A 15,956-nucleotide genomic window follows, 5' to 3' on the forward strand; every position below is an offset into this window, starting at 1 on the left:
ATCCAGAAATGCTCATGCACAAGAAATTCTTACTGTGGTGTAGGGTGGCTGAAGTGCTTAAATATTTAGAACAGCTTTAATATGCTTAAGATGCTGCCAAGCTGACGCTCATGAAAGAACCTGAAGTTGTTTAAGCTGTTAGGCGTGTTTACAGGCGTGCAGGACACAGGCACTCACCATTTTGCCTGTTCCTAGTGGCACTGGGCACACACATTTTCACATCTTCAGCCTTTATTATAGGTGAGGTGAGAGGATGCAAAGATCTCTTGTCTCCTGCCATACACGCTTTTCTCCCTGCCGTGGTCACCCACCAGCCTCACTGTGATTCTTCAGCTTAGGGTAGAAGTGAGTGATTTTAAACCTCTATTTACATGCCTGTCACTGGCTTTCTTTTGCAATCTTAATTATGCTGTTTGCTCTAAGAGGCTTTGTGTGGTACTCAGCAAACAGAAAGATTGTATCAGCCCCCTTGAATCATATATATCAGTCCCCCGAATATCATGTATGCTATCAGAGACAAACAAGGGTGTAATAATTACTATAAATGAGTCCATCAAGGGCTGACTGCTTTTCCTATCATCATGAAAGATAGCCTCTTATTGCATGTAGGAGCTCCATTGACAATTATTTGGGGGCTTCTCTCCTGTTTTACCTTACAGTCTCTCATATGATGGGACAACTGGATTCAAGACTTTCTTCTGCATGTAGTTGATAGCCCTAGTTCTGACTGTGGATGTGGTAACCATGGAGTTAAGATCAGAAGGACCATTGTGTATAGTAAAAGCTGTGAAACCTCATTTGGGGATTCCTGCATAGCTGCTCGTGGAGCCAAGAGCACTTCTAGATACTGAGCCTTACACAGACCCATATGTAAGGTAGTATCATGGGAAAGCCGCACCAGTGAAAGCTCTGGGAGGTTTGGAGCCTAGCCCAGGCCTACGAGCATCCTGAGGATGCACACAGGAGAGAGCACACAGCAGTGCAGCAAGCCCCAGCTGAGGCAGGGCAGCTCTCCTCCTTGGCCAGGCCTTGTTTACACTACATGTGGGTGGAATGGAGGACAGTGAAGTTCTCTGTATCTCTCCATTGACTTTAAGGGTCTTCAGCCAACTGGCTCATGCTGTGCTCCTCACTTGTAGGTGGATAAAACTGTGAGAGGTGGCCCTCCCTTTGCTCCCTTTTAAATAGTTTGTATGCTCTTTGAAGCATGATTATCTCTTTGTTGCTGTTTGTGTTCAGGGTCTAGCACAGTTGACTGAAACCTTTGCTGAAGCATGACAGAATAAAGTTGAATCAAGATCTTATTACAGATAATCCATGTTTTTGTATAGCTTCTCTGCTACTGGAAAACTAACAATGAATAAAGGTACTTTCCTAATAAAGCTTGGAGAAAGATCTGAATATCTTTACGGTTACAAAAAGCAGAGACCCTGTGCACACAATTCCCCTCCTGTTTACACCAGCAGTTATTTGTTTGCAGTCAATGGTATCTGGAGTTGGAAGTGTTTTGTAATTCAAGAAATCACTATCTGTGGATATCCCTGCAATTGTCTACCATAAGTATAGCACAGGTAGAAAAAAATCCTCTCCCAATTAAAATGTCAGTTTGTTATAGCTGAGGATTCATCCTATTGACTGGGAACTTGCTTATCCTGTTTGGTATCTGAATGCAACATGTTTCTTGGAACACTGATTACACAAGAAGGATCAGAGTGACTCAAGTATGAAACATTCTTTTCAGATAAGGTCTAGAGATGAGTTGCTTTAATATGCAAAGTAAATATGTGAGTGTCACATAGTACATAGCTCAAAACAAAGCAGAAACCACTTCCACACAATGGTTTCCAAATTAATAAGGGATCAGCAATATGAAAAAGTATATACAGGCTTTTTCCAGTAATTTGCCTATTGTAATAAGATGTAGGCAAAAGCAACAGCCACATGCCATGCAGCAACCTGAAAAATCACTGTACGCTCTGCAACTAATCTGATCTGAAAACCCTGCCTGCTGCAACTGGACTGTGTGCCCAGCCACAGTGGGGACATTGCTTAGCTTAGCTAGTAGCACAAAAGTTGTGATTTTCTTTATTTTTCCCCTTTTAATGTAACAGATCTAAAAGCTCTGAGCGTGGAGTCAGAAAGATGTTTGCAGCATTTTTCTAGACTGCGACTTTGCCAAAAAAGGTTGGACCAGATGATCCTCACGGTGCCCTTCCAACTTGGTCTTCTGTGATTCACAGAGTCTTACTGATTGATGGCCTAAGGCAGAGAAAAAGCTTAATTCAAAATTAATCATTGAATCAAAGGAAAACTAGTAAACGTTGGCCTTGATTTGCAAGGAGTACCTTTATGAAAAATGTTTCATTGTTTTCTTTTTTATTTAGGTAATTTCTGAGGAGTCAAGTTCTCACATTCACAACAAATTCTACTTTCATGCTAATACACCCCCACCACCAACAGTAATATTTGTGCTTCCAACTTGGCACCATGCAGTTTGGCTTGGACAAGGCAGGCAAAGCTGCCAGCTGAGACCTGTGAGATTACTGCTGAGCTCTTTGTGCCTTGGAGTAATGGACCACAGCATGAAACACTACAAAAGAGAAATCCTGTTGTAAGAGTGAAATTGCATCTACTGGTTATTATCACACCTTAACAACTGCTAGAGCCAGAACCATGAAGGAGCAGACTCACAGACCAGAAAAAATACAGAATTGAGAAATTTCATGCAGAGAGGACAAAGCCCATCCTGCTGCATGACTGTGGTGCTGACACCAGTGATTATACAGTTGGACTGTGTTTGGCATGTCCAAGAGTTGTAAAAACTTCTGCTTAATTTAATGGACTTTCTGACTTTTCTAGACAATACGAATTAACAGGATTCCCATCTACATGATGTATGTGACAAAACCACCTTAGAGATCATCATGGTGATATCAGAAGGAAGAGGACTTGACCATTAGCCCTCAGGAAGTAATTAACTTGAATGGTAAGGCCTGAGATGCTGGAAAGGTGATCACTAGAGCTAGCTTGCAGGCCAGAGATATTTCTGATGTAAGAAAAAGTATGCGGTTGGATGACTGAATTATTGTCTAACTACAAACTTGGTGCAGTCAGAAGAATAAGTATCTCAGTATTTCAGTTGTTCCTAGAATTCTGCATTGCTTTACCTATAAAAGCGGACAATGTGGAAAGGAGATTTGACATAGCTTAAATAGGCCAAAAATACCTGTTCTTTTGCAAAGGCTGTACTGACTTTGCACAGGCTAGTCACAAGTGCAATCAAAATACTTTAGAGGTTGCTTCCCCTCCAGGGCACCCTGCCATACAGAACAAGATCAATGCACACCTATCTGGTTCTACAAGGGAAAGGGATGTGAAAGGCACAAATATGCAGAATCCCATTGCTGCTACCCCTCATGAAGAGGGGCTTCAGGTCCCTGCAGCCAGGAGGAGTCCCAGGGTAAGGGAGGTGCTGTGTGGTCCAGTGTCTGCATGGGGGAGGTTCCCAGAGGCTCTTAAGTCATAGAATACTTAGGGTTGGAAAGGACCTTGAGATCAGCCAGTTCCAACCCCCCTGCCATGGGCAGGGGTGCATTACCCTAGGCCATGTTGCCCAAGGCTCTGTCCAGCCTGGCCTAGAACACTGCCAGGGATGGAGCATTTACAACTTTGTTGGGCAACCCGTTCCAGTGCCTCACCACCCTCTGACTAAATTGGACATTAATTAACCTTAGTCCCAGATTTTTGTTGTTTGGGGTTTTTTGTTTGTTTGTTTGTTTGAACATATATTCCATTTTACAGTAGATGATCACATCTTTTTTAGCCCTTTCCCTTGATTTGGCTTTCTAGAGCACTTAACAAAAGTCTGCCAGAACAGAGGTTCCGCTTAGGGAGAACAAGATTCCCTGTACCTCTGTCCTTGGCTTTTCTGTGTGGTGACTGTGTTGATGAAGATGGTGTTGCTGAAAGAGTAATTTATGCAAGTTACTTGCAAAGTATGCAACTAGAGTTACATGAGAATGTGACAACAATACGTAGACAGCAAAGTCATAAAGGTCAAAGACTAAAATACAGATTAATGATACATTGATTAGTAGAATAAATATTGTATTAAAATGGAAAATTCGGACTGAAATTGTACAGATACCAACGCACTTGCAGTATAGGTTGTGGATTCAAACCCAACAAACCCCGAATTGACTTCCCTCTGGGCTCAGCTCACCCTGCAGCTGGGTTACTGGATGCTGCCACCTGCAGTCTGCATTGGTCCAGATCTCTGATTCAGCCACTGACAAGACAAACACAATCTGTCATCTCTCTTTCTCACTTTTAGAAGCCTCAAGTTTTGTCGTCGTTTAAATCCTTTTTAATGCAGTCGTTATTCTGCAGGCAATGTGACATGAAAAAGCAGTCACATACCCTGGAGAGGCTGCTACCTGTGATCAGTATGGTCAAGTGGAAACCAGACTGATCCACTTTCTTTTTTTGGCATGAAGAGACAAGCATTCTGCCTGTACCTTGTTGGTACCTAGCTGGCTGGGCTACCATGTCTTTCACTGGGACAGTAAACTGTTCTGGCTTTACTGAGAGAGCCATTAAACATCCCTTTCTTTGGTGATAGTAAATTAATTGAAAACCATCACCCAAAGACAGAAATTATACACCCATAAGAACTGATCAGGCTGGTTGGAAAAATAAGTGCAGGAACTGGGAATCCCCTGGCTTACTGTGTGAATGTGTGCATTTGTGTAGGAAGAAAAAGAAAAGACAAAAAAAAGAAAAAGCCAAAGTAAAGAGTCATTGTCTTCTAAACTCCTTGGTTTGGTTTTTTTTTCCTGGAAGGTCCTTCAGATGTTGACCCCAGCAGATGAAGGTAACACCAGCACAGGACAACCAAAACTAATTGGTTTGCATGAGGGTTGTTAGGAGGTACCATCAGAGAGATGAAGGTGTCTTTGTGCCAGCATAGGGTATCTCAAACGTAAGCTGAGTATTCCAGTTACGCAGTTTAGTTTTGAAGTCTCTGAAGCTCTCTAATGCCATTTTGAAGCGTTTTTGAGTTATGTTAGGCTGAAAAAAAAATATGCAGGGAACTGCTTCAGCATGACATGAGTCAGCTGCCACAAGTTGTGCTGTGTTGGAGGTTGAAGCTGTTGCTCAGTTAGGAGTGATTTGAGTTGAAGCAGAGTACTGAGAAGTCCTCAAACTGAGGCAAGGTGTTGGCCTTAGGCAAGAAGGAAATACTTTCGTGATGGTCCCAATATGCACACACATATGCCTCCTACTTAAACTGGGAAGTAGGTACTAAGTCACCACTTCAATGTATTTTTACTTAAGGATCATTACAGAGAGCGGTATTTTCTATGCAGAAACTTAATCAAGAATGTCTCTGCTGCCTGCTTTGCATCTGTGGGCAAATAAGGATTGTGAGCAGAGAGAAGTGGCAAAATCATTCCCTGGTAAAAGAGGTTTGTCATTTGTTTGCCTTTCATAAAAGACAACATGCAACAGCCATGAGCAGTCCTTCCTTCGAGGACTGAGATTATGAGCACTCAGTCACAGTGCTATTACTGTGACACTGTGGCACCAAGCACATCATCATTAACAGAGCACAGCCAGCCTCATTCATTCCCAGATATTTACTGTCTTTTAATACGCACTGTTCTTAGGAGGATTTCACTGCTGTACATGAGGTGCTGTATTTGCTTCTCAGATATTTCTCACAGACAAGATACCTAGTGATTATGTATTGAAGGATCAAAAGACAGACTGGTGCTCCTAACCAAATAGTTTCACTTTTGGAGCATAAGGAATGCATGCACTGGACAGATCAGAGAGCTGGTTAATTTGAACACAGCATGCTACTCTTGAGCAGCCCTGCTTGGAGGGGGAGTGTTTCTTCTAAAAAAAATACTAATCGGACAAGAGTAAGTAGGATTATGTACCTCTGGAAATGCTTTGCATTGCTCTGTGTCTCATTAATTCTCACAAAAATACTGGTCAGAGCAATATATTATAATGCATGTGTTTCTTGGTGCCTCTATCAGTTAGGAATGTAACAAGGACAAAGCAAGAATTTAAAAGATAAAACCTTTTGTTGCTGAACCTAGTCTTTTTCCTTGTTCCTGGCACCCAATTCATTATTTCTCAGGAAACAGTCAAATGAATGATTAATAGATCAGCCAGTGCATTGTTGTGAAATACAGAGGTTTTTCTGCAGAGCAAATAGAAGTATTCCTCTTGCTCTGCTGTTTGAGTGCTGCTCTCAGTGGCTTTTGGCACAATGGCTAATAGTTTCCTATAGCAGTCAGGCCAGTGTATTGAGCAGCACAGAAATACTATTTTTTCCCCGTATCTGTCAGCTGTGACACTTTCCCATCTGCCCTTGCAACCTGTCTCTGGATTGTCGTAACAGCATTAATCAGCAGAATCAACAAAACCCAGATTACATGAATGACAGCAGAGAAAGGTCCAGATGTTACCTCGTCAATGTTTTTGCATGGGCTGATTAGCCACGTTCTGCCTGGTCTCGTCAGCTCGCTGCTCTGAGCAGTGTTCTCACATTGGGGCATAGCGTGAGGCTTTGCTAGGGTAGGGCAGAGTGTGAAGAAGAGATTGAGAAAGTGAAGAGTAGCATTAAAGATCCAAACAGCCTACTGTCAGATCTCCCTTTTTATGGTTTAGGGAAGGTACTTCTGGGTATTTCAGCAGTTCTGTGAAGGAGGAGACACCCAAGTGATCCAGAGTTGGAGAGTTCAGATTTGGATTCCCCCTCTCGTTGTCTCATAAGGAAAGACTGTAAGGAGATCTGCTGGAAGGAGATGTGTCCATACCATATGTCAATCTCTGCAACATGCCTTTTGCAGAGGAAGTAGTGAAACTAAACTGGCACATACTCAAACACACACACAAGTGTGAAAAATTGTATCCTTCCCTGTTCATCTGGAGGATAGTTTATCAGTATCCTGTCCTGCTGGCATCCTCTGAGAGCAAAAGTTGCTTTAAGTACAAAACCAGGAAATGTTGATTTGGGCCTTTTACACGTGCTCCTGACAAAGTCACTCACCATGACCACAAAACCAAGGCTGATGGAGGAGGCAAATGCAAAGATGGGTTTATCTATTGCTGGGAACTCAGTACCACCATCCTGTCCCCTTTCTGAGACAGCTTGTTGTGCCAGCTAAGTAGTACAGCCTTTCTGGCTTAAATTTAGAACAGGATTTAAAATCTTTTGCAGTATTTTTTGAGTAATATCATTGCAGTGTGATTTAGAGTCTGCAGCATCTAATCCTGCCCACCACTTACTTCAACTTAAAAATGGTTTTAAGGTGTAGAGCTGCAGCATCCTTATCACTGAGGGATGGTTTGTGTCTACAACAGACTACACCCAAAGACAAAGCTAAAAGCAAATGGCAGTTTCTAATGATGATATGCAGTAGATAATGTGTTTAGCCTTAATCGTGTTTATGGTAAGTGGAGCTCTTGAGGGAAAACAAGTTTCTCAGTCAAAATGGAGTCACAAGATAGGCGTGTTGTTTGAATTCACCATCTGCTAGTGAGCTTTTAAATCCTTTAGAAGGCGGGAGCTGCTGTGTGATAGTTGCAGAGTAAATGTTTACCTGTTTTGGTGCTGCTGACTACAGAAGGCCCAACAATAGTGCACAGCACCAGCAGAAATGGAGACATCCTGGCCTGGCAGCTTCCCAGTTCTCCTGACTGGGAGATCACCGAGCTCTTGGCCCTGGGACAGTGAATTTGCACTTATCAATATCTTACTTATATCGATATCTTACTTTTCTCTGTTACCTTAAGGAATAGTCCATAGTATCCCAAATATTCCATATTCCAATATCCCAAATTAAGAAATAGTCCTGTATCTCTGCGGACCACAGACTGCAGAACACTGTAAGACTAGACTTACAAAGCAACAAAAGGAGCCCAAAAAATAATACCAAGGTTGCTCCAGTGCAAGAGTGTTTCTCAGGCTCTGTGGAAAGAGTAGGCATGCAGTTAATTCAAAAGAGGAAAGGAGGGAGAGGAAACATGAAAGCTGTGAAGCTGCCTCGTCAAAGGGACATTACTCCTGTGCTCACTCTCTTTTTACTCCACAGAAAACACTGATTCTTTTCCTCTCCGTGCCAAACAACTGACTGCCCCCAGATGATCTGCTTGAGAGACAACACAGTACTTAAAGAGCAGAGAAATGTGTATAGTTTGAGAAGATGGGAAAACTGCATCGGTCTGTGGCCTGGTATGCGGGGAGAGGGAGTTGTCTTGTATGTTCAGAGTGGCTGTCCCTCAGGTAATGAGCTGTGAGCTGGCCGATTCAACCCTTTATGCTATTTAAGCTGGAAGATCTGCATTCTGAGTTCTCCCACATGATGATCACAAAAGCTGGGATACAGAGTGAATATCTTTAGCAAGTTAAGGAAAGTTAGGAGAGTGAATGCTGCTGCATCCATGGTCATGCAATGTTTCTGTTGATTACTAGTTTTAAACAACAGGCCTTGCTGGGGTATCTGAATACTGTCAAGTTTTAATATCTTTATTTGCAAGTCTGTTAGCTCATTTTCCTTTGTTACAAAAACACCTGAGTAAATAACTGTGAACTTGAAAATGTAATTAATATCTGTTTGGGGTTTGGGTTTTTTTTCTTTTTGACATAAGTAGATTGTAAATAACTTCAAGAGTGAGACCTGAGACAAGCCAATTTCTTCAAAAGAAAAACTGAATCTGTAAGTCATCACTGAGCAATTCGGTACCTGGCAACAGAGTGGTAAGGCTGAAGGGCTGTTTTTTCTATTGCATGGCCAAAGTGAAAAATTGAACACAATTTCACTTTGAATCAGCTCAAAACAAAACATGAACTGAATTCAGAAACATAGATTGCACTAAATAGAACATTGTATTTGGCATAAAACATCTTTACCATGAGGCAGAATTGAAGACATTCACAAACTGATAATAATAATTAAACTAAGCTGTCTAAAGCTATTACTGAGGTGGTATTGCCAGAGGCTGTTGAATGATAGCTTTGGTGGAATTGCAGCAGGTTTAACATCAGAGTGGGGAATCACCTCATTGCTGACTGTAATGACTCCAGTGAGCACTTCTTTCTGTGTCAGCCTGAAGTTTTTTTTTCTCTCATCCCACTGAAACATTTATGTGTCTGGGCTAAGTGTTGCACCACATACAAAAATTTATATGATTAATAAAAGCATCCTGCATACAGCAAATTCTAATCTGTCAGTCTGGAATTTGAGGCTGCAGGTGGAGGATTAATGGAAAAACACAAGGCTACTGTCCTTAACAAGAGAAAATTTTAAAAAGAGGCAAAGAAGAGTGCTGCATTATTGATATCACCTCTAGTACATAGAGAAACCCTAGAGATGAACAGGAGCCCTCTTCTTTCTTTGGTGCTTATTATGCGTGATGTTGATTCTCCTGGTGAGAACACTCCTATTTAGTTCAGCTGAAACTGGAGTAAGTCTTGGGATCATTTTAATCTGTAACTGAACTGAATACAGTGTCATTCTGAAAAAAATCAGAGCTGGTAAGTGTTTCTGCTTCATAGGTATTTTCTGTTTTCCACAGGCTTAAGGATGTAAAACACTTCTCAAAGCTGTCTTCATCATTAATACATCTAAAGCTAAGTATGTATGGCTGTGGGGTTACCGTTCTTCAGTGTTATCATGCAGGAGTGGCCATCTATAGACTTGGAGAGTCTATAGACTTACTGTGAAATCTTTTCCAGAGTCAAAAGATATTTAGAGATTAATGGGAAGGAATTAAACACCTGAAGACAGCTATGGGGCTGTAAAATGAGAGACATGGATGACGTGAAAACTGACCTGATGAACTAGTAGGAATTGTTTAATTGATTTCCTTTTAAAAGTATTATTTAATTTAAGCAATGTATTTGGGAATTTGACCGGTGGAAGGACAGAATAGTATAGAAAATTCCCTGATCAGAGCACCGTTATCTTGGCCTTTTCCTTGTCAGCTGCCCTGATGTTGGCATTAAAAAAATGCAATATTCTCTAGGAAAATAGTAAAGATGTGACACTTCTGCACCACATTTTCCAGCTCCCTGAAGCTCATTATAAGCAGAAACCACAACCATTTTTAGGCTACCATCTCTGTGCAAGAATCCTGTGTTCCCATTCTTTTATTTTCCCGTTTCATACACTAATGTGATAAAAACCCAAAATCCTTCTGTCCTTCTATTTGACATACAAACAAGAATTAATCTTTTTTTTTTCTTTTTTTTAATGTTGTATTAATGCCTCCAAATTTTCTGAAAGCAACAGGAAATTGTTGCACTACCTGAAATTCTTGGGGGTTTTTTAAAAATACAGAGCCAGGGGTTAACTCTCCTCAAATAACTGATGGAATCTGACACCTGGAATTGTTAGTATAAAAAGTACAAAAAATGCCAGCTCCTGCATGCCCACCTCCTACTGTCAAAGAATCCCAGACTGTCACTACAGAGGGAATATTCATGAACCGTTTCTCTGTGCTATGAAAAATAGCCCTTAGTTAAAAGGAAGGAAGGGCAGCAGCTGAAAGAAGCTCATGTTGTCAACACTCCTGTTTTAATCCTCCCTTTGCTCCTGCTCTTTTCCCCACCATGAAGGTAGAAGGAGGGAGAAGCCAGTGAGATAGTGAGGGCTCAAGCTGCCGACATAAGTGAAACCTGAACTTTTGAAGAAGCAATTTACTTAAACAGTTCTGTCCCAAAATAGACATAGGAAGTAGTGAAATGGATGGAAAAAGACTGGGAGCAAGGTAGCTGAGTATTTCCTGTTTGCTTTATCTGTTTGAAACAAAAGGGTTGGAAGGTATTTCCTCTTGATGATAAGAACTTGGTCATTGCTGGGAAATGGGGTATGTTTAACATCATCACAAAGGGCCTTTCTGGCTAATCAGAGCCACGAATAACTGTAACCAGCCAACCCTGCTGCAGTGTTCTAGTAGCTCATTGGTGTTGTAAAGGCTTCTGCAGAAGCAAGGTCAGGCTAACACAGTGAAACTTTGTGAGTACCGACCTTAGCAGGCACCTATTCAAGTAACTGATTAGTTTCCTGGATGAGCTGTGGCACCCTCAGAGTTGTTCTAGATCCTTCCCCCAGTAATGACACTGGGGCAGTCTCAATGCATTCATCCAATGGAGATGGTGCTGCCTGAAAATTTTACATCTTATTTGCTTGTTTACTTTATGCAACATTTACTCCCTTTCTCCTTCAAATGTATACAGGAGATTTTGACTTGTCCTTGACTCTCCCACCCCCATTTTGGAGCAGATTTTCCAATATTTGATCTCCAAATGAAGATTCAAAATTAGATGAATGCTTTTTGTTCTGTTTTCTAATTGTCGAGTTCTTTGCCAGCATTTGGTCTTGTCTTGTACACAGACTTGCAGGAAGTACATTGGATTCTCTGCATTAAGGATTGTTTACATTTTCCTTTACTTTAAGTGAATGTTTCTGCTGATGCAAATCCCAGAACGTGAGCACATCTGTACCCACTTAGTGCAGTACTCCCACACATTCAACTAAATATTGGCTTTCAAGCCTAAATTGTTTGTTGTATTGAGACTCTCTTTATACAGTGATTAGAAGGATTTCCTCTGGGGTAGATGCAGCAGCAGTTTAAATGGAGAAGTATGCAGTTATACAAGAACACGACTGCTAATGTCCTCATGCATTTTCCATCCCAATAAACTCATATCTGCTTTCTTATCAGGCATCTGATCTATACAAGCACTCTCTGAGAATGGTACAATCATATTTAAGCATGTTCACCTTTATCAGGTGATGACATCAGTTGTCACTATCCTGGACTTAACCCAAAGGACTGTACAATAGTCAGTATTGTACAGCACTTTAAAATAAAGCACAGCTATGTTTTTTCCTAGTCTCTATTCTGTTGTTCAGTAGAGAAATATGAAGTGCCATGAAAGGAACCTGTGAACATTGTGGAAAGCATAGACAAACTTCTTTTATAAGGACAAGTTCATTGGGTGGGTATAATAAGCCAGACCAATTCCGTTGCTCTGTAAGGAGATTTTTTTTTTATCCTTATATACATCATTTTCCTTTTTATGCAAAACAGAATTCTTGCTGAATCTCTTTCAAATGACTTTTTGATGCCCTTTGAGTCATCACAGAATAAATCCCTTCTATTGCTTAGACATGGGTATTTGCATCATGATCTAAGTGTCAAATGCAGAGTGTAAAACTCTGGGCTCAAAGGAAAGCTGTGCTAATGAACTATCACAGTTAAACTTAGATCCATGGGCCCATAAGAGAAATGCAAAGGCAGAGAGCACTGTTATCTGTTAACATTGCCATCCTCACAAATTTTTTTGTCTGGCTGCTGAATGCTTTATGAGCCTTGCTTGGATCTCATTGGTCTCATTGGGAGACAATAGAAATTTTAGTATTAGCTTCAGTTAGAGAAAAATAATTTACCAGGAGCTATTCTTTGCAATAAGGTGTCATAAAACTCAACACTTCACCAAAGATGTAGGAGAGGTGGGGTTTAGTCTATTCTTTTGTCTGAATTGCTTTGAGCCTACATCTGGCATGTGGATCTCCTGTGGATCTATGTGGTCTTCAGTCTTGGAGCTCTTTGTTAATGCACTTCCTTTTGCTAAGTATAATCCAATATTTATTAATCCAGTTGTGAAGGAACTACAGTATCATCTATTGATGATTGGAATCTTCTGAATGAGGAGAGTCCAGTACTGAAGACTCAGTTCAGGTGACTTGTACAGTCTATTTGAGCCAACAGACAATTTGAGAGACACTGAAGAACAGTCTTACAGTCTTGTCTTCCCTGGGAATTGCATTAGTTGAAGGTTCCCATGTTCAGTTTGAGTCTCCTGTCTCTTCAGCTACTAAACAAGGGGAAAAGCACCAACCCTCCTCTGGCTATTGTTTTGCAGAAAGGAATGGGATAAACGCTTGTCTCCTGAAGGGAGGGAGAGTTAGGAACCCCAGTCAGAGAAGGAGGAGCATTTAGCTGAAGGAACCAAAGTTCTTTTCAAAAGGTCACTTGAGACACACTTTCCTGACTTTGTTACTTACATTTCTTATATTACATCAGCTCCCAAAGCCCCCTGTGGTTCTAACGCAAATGGCATAACCTGCTGCTTTGCCAAACCCAAACCCCATGCCTGCTTTTACGTGCTCCCACTGCATGGTTCATATGTGCTACATCTGTAAGCAGACATCTCTTAGATGTTCTGCATGTATGGAACTTACCCCTGTCCACTGCCTTCCAAGGAAGCATTTTGCTTATTTCAACTTTGTGAAAGTTTCCGTTTCATTTAAAGTAAAAAAAAAAAAATTACAATGCTAGCAACATGAAGGATATAAAGAAAAGGCTTTATAAAAGCCACTTGATATCAAGGCAGTCTAGCCCTTGTATGGCTTCAATGTGCCTCTAATGGAACAGGGCAGAGAATACTGCCTCCCTTACTCATTTCCTAGCAAGCGCAGCTGTTGACAGTTTGGTGTGAGAAGCCTCTGCAGGTCTCCAGCACTGCCTGATTGCACTTTCTGAGACTCTTCAGACTGGTACCTAAAAAAAGAATTGATTAGGAGGATGGATAGGTATCATGTCTGATCATTAAATATTTAAACCTGCCAGGCTTTCAAGAGTGGCAGGCTTGCTAGCCTGTGATCACACCCTTGTTTCACCAGATCTACCTTGCCGTTGTAGGTTTTCAGAAGACTTGAGATAATGTGTACTTGAGATTCTACATCCAGTGGTTTTTAAGAGAAAGTGAGGACAGAGATGCAGACAAGGAGTTTGCCTTTAATTCTGTCTTGTAGATTGGAACAAGTAATCAGAATTAAGAAATGTAGCTGGGAGAATGCTTTTTTCTCTCCCTGGTCTGGAAATGAAAATACTAATGAGATTAATGCCCAAAATAAAATAACCACAAATATTATAACCCATATACCACATCATTGATTACAAACACAGGAAATAGTATCTTGTTCCATGGACAGTTTCTGTTACAGTGAATACAGTTTCTGTTACAAAACTTCTAGATACAGAAGTACAGAGATGCTTGGACTCTCTGCCCAAGTACTCTAGCATCTAGAAGTACTGTAGATGCTTGGACATTGGAGCCTCGTACTCTCTCCATCATATTCTTTTCCATCTCTGTGTTCTTTCACTTAATAGTTCTAGCACCATGGGAATTTTTATCTAGTCCTTAAAAATCCAGTTGTTGGCAGTTTTTTCTTGCTGAGCAGAATGGTGCATTCACAAGCATTTGGAAGAACCTGGCTGTTCAGCCAATTCATACTGCTAGTGAGAGCCAGTCTTTTTCCAAAAGAGATAGTAATCTCACTACTAGGGATGTAAATATATTTGTACCAGTTTAATCAATCACAGCTATCACAAACAATCAACTGATAATGAACAGAGAACTTTGCAGGATGTCAATTTTAAGCACAAACATGACCTCTGTGTGCCACTGGGGATTTAAACAGAATAGACAAAGTGGGAGAAGAGGAGAATGGTGCATATTCTGGAGATGGCCAGATCGCAAGGGAATAAGAAATGTCTTACCATAAGCTGTCCATGAAAATCACCAGCCTTTGTGTTTCACCTTCTAACAGCTGCAGCTGCCACACATTCAAGTATTGCTGCTGTCTACACGCTTGGTCTTTGTGGTTTTGCTCTGGGCGGTTGCCATTTATCGAGGCAGGTCATAAAACAACCCAACCCACTTGTGTGGTAGGATGGTTTCGTAGGTTCTTTTTCATGATGAAGCTTTTGCTGTGTGTTCATTTGGACAGAACATAGCTTCCATTTTGTTTGGGTTTTTTTGCTATAATTATCTCTCAGCATGTCATCATTATGAATTATGTGATCATTATCATCATTATTCATCATTGTGAATTATGAATATTATCCAGTGTGTGGTAAAACAAATGTGTTTAAATAACTGCAGATAATACTACATAATATATCTGATAAATTTGTCAAAGACTGGCTTAGTAGTCTGGCTTAGTAGTCTGACTGGTTAACTAGCAGCCATCTTTTGATGATGACATCTGTCAGAACTAGTAAAATATGAGTCAGTTTGATCTCTGTTCCAGTTTAAAACTGGAAATCTGTATCAAGACCACAGTAATATGTTTATTGAGCAGCTGCTTTTATATTTTGTGTTTCAAAAAGTAGTTTCCTAATTCAATGCTATATACTAGTGAGGCACAGTGTGGTAGCGTCTCTAGTGACATGCTATCATGTGTATGCTCAGGGGATAACCACTATTAAGTGTTTAGTGATTGCTTTGTGCCCTGTGTTGCTTTTGTAGATTAACTTCACCTTAACAAACTGTATCTCAGAAAGGAAACTTCAGCTGAGATGCTGAATCTTGTCTTCAGATATTAATGCTTTTGCCCATCAGAACCTGGCCTGACCCTCCAGCATGTATGATGTACAACCTGGCATAAGCTCATGTGTTGATCCCTGTAAAGAACAGAAATCAAGCTGTCTTCTTGACTTCTTATTGCAAGTTCATATCAAACAGGCCTGACCATGAATGCAGGGCTGAGTCTGCTGGGGCATCAACTGAAAGTATAAGGGGAAGCTTTCAGGGAGGGCAGAGGCTGAGGCAGCTTGAGGATGTGAGCCTCTGCAGAGCAGCTGGCAAGCAGAGTGGCCAGTGAGACAACTTGTGTGAGTGACTGAGAATAAATACAAACAGGAGTAAGGGATAGAAGGTGCTAACTGACGAGGGAGCAGAGGATAATATTTTATTTCTGACAGCTAGTCAGTATTTACAAAATAAAAAGCAAATGGCAGAGTGAACAGTTCTTCTTTAAGGCCTTGTTTTCCTACTAGAATAGGGTTTGGGTTACTTTAAAGGCTCCTATTGGATGTGAAGTAAAAACACAGAGAAGACAAGGTATATTGTTCTTAACCACCAC

Source organism: Strigops habroptila, chromosome 4, assembly GCF_004027225.2.
Source record: "Strigops habroptila isolate Jane chromosome 4, bStrHab1.2.pri, whole genome shotgun sequence".
Classification (NCBI taxonomy): Eukaryota; Metazoa; Chordata; class Aves; order Psittaciformes; family Psittacidae; genus Strigops; species Strigops habroptila.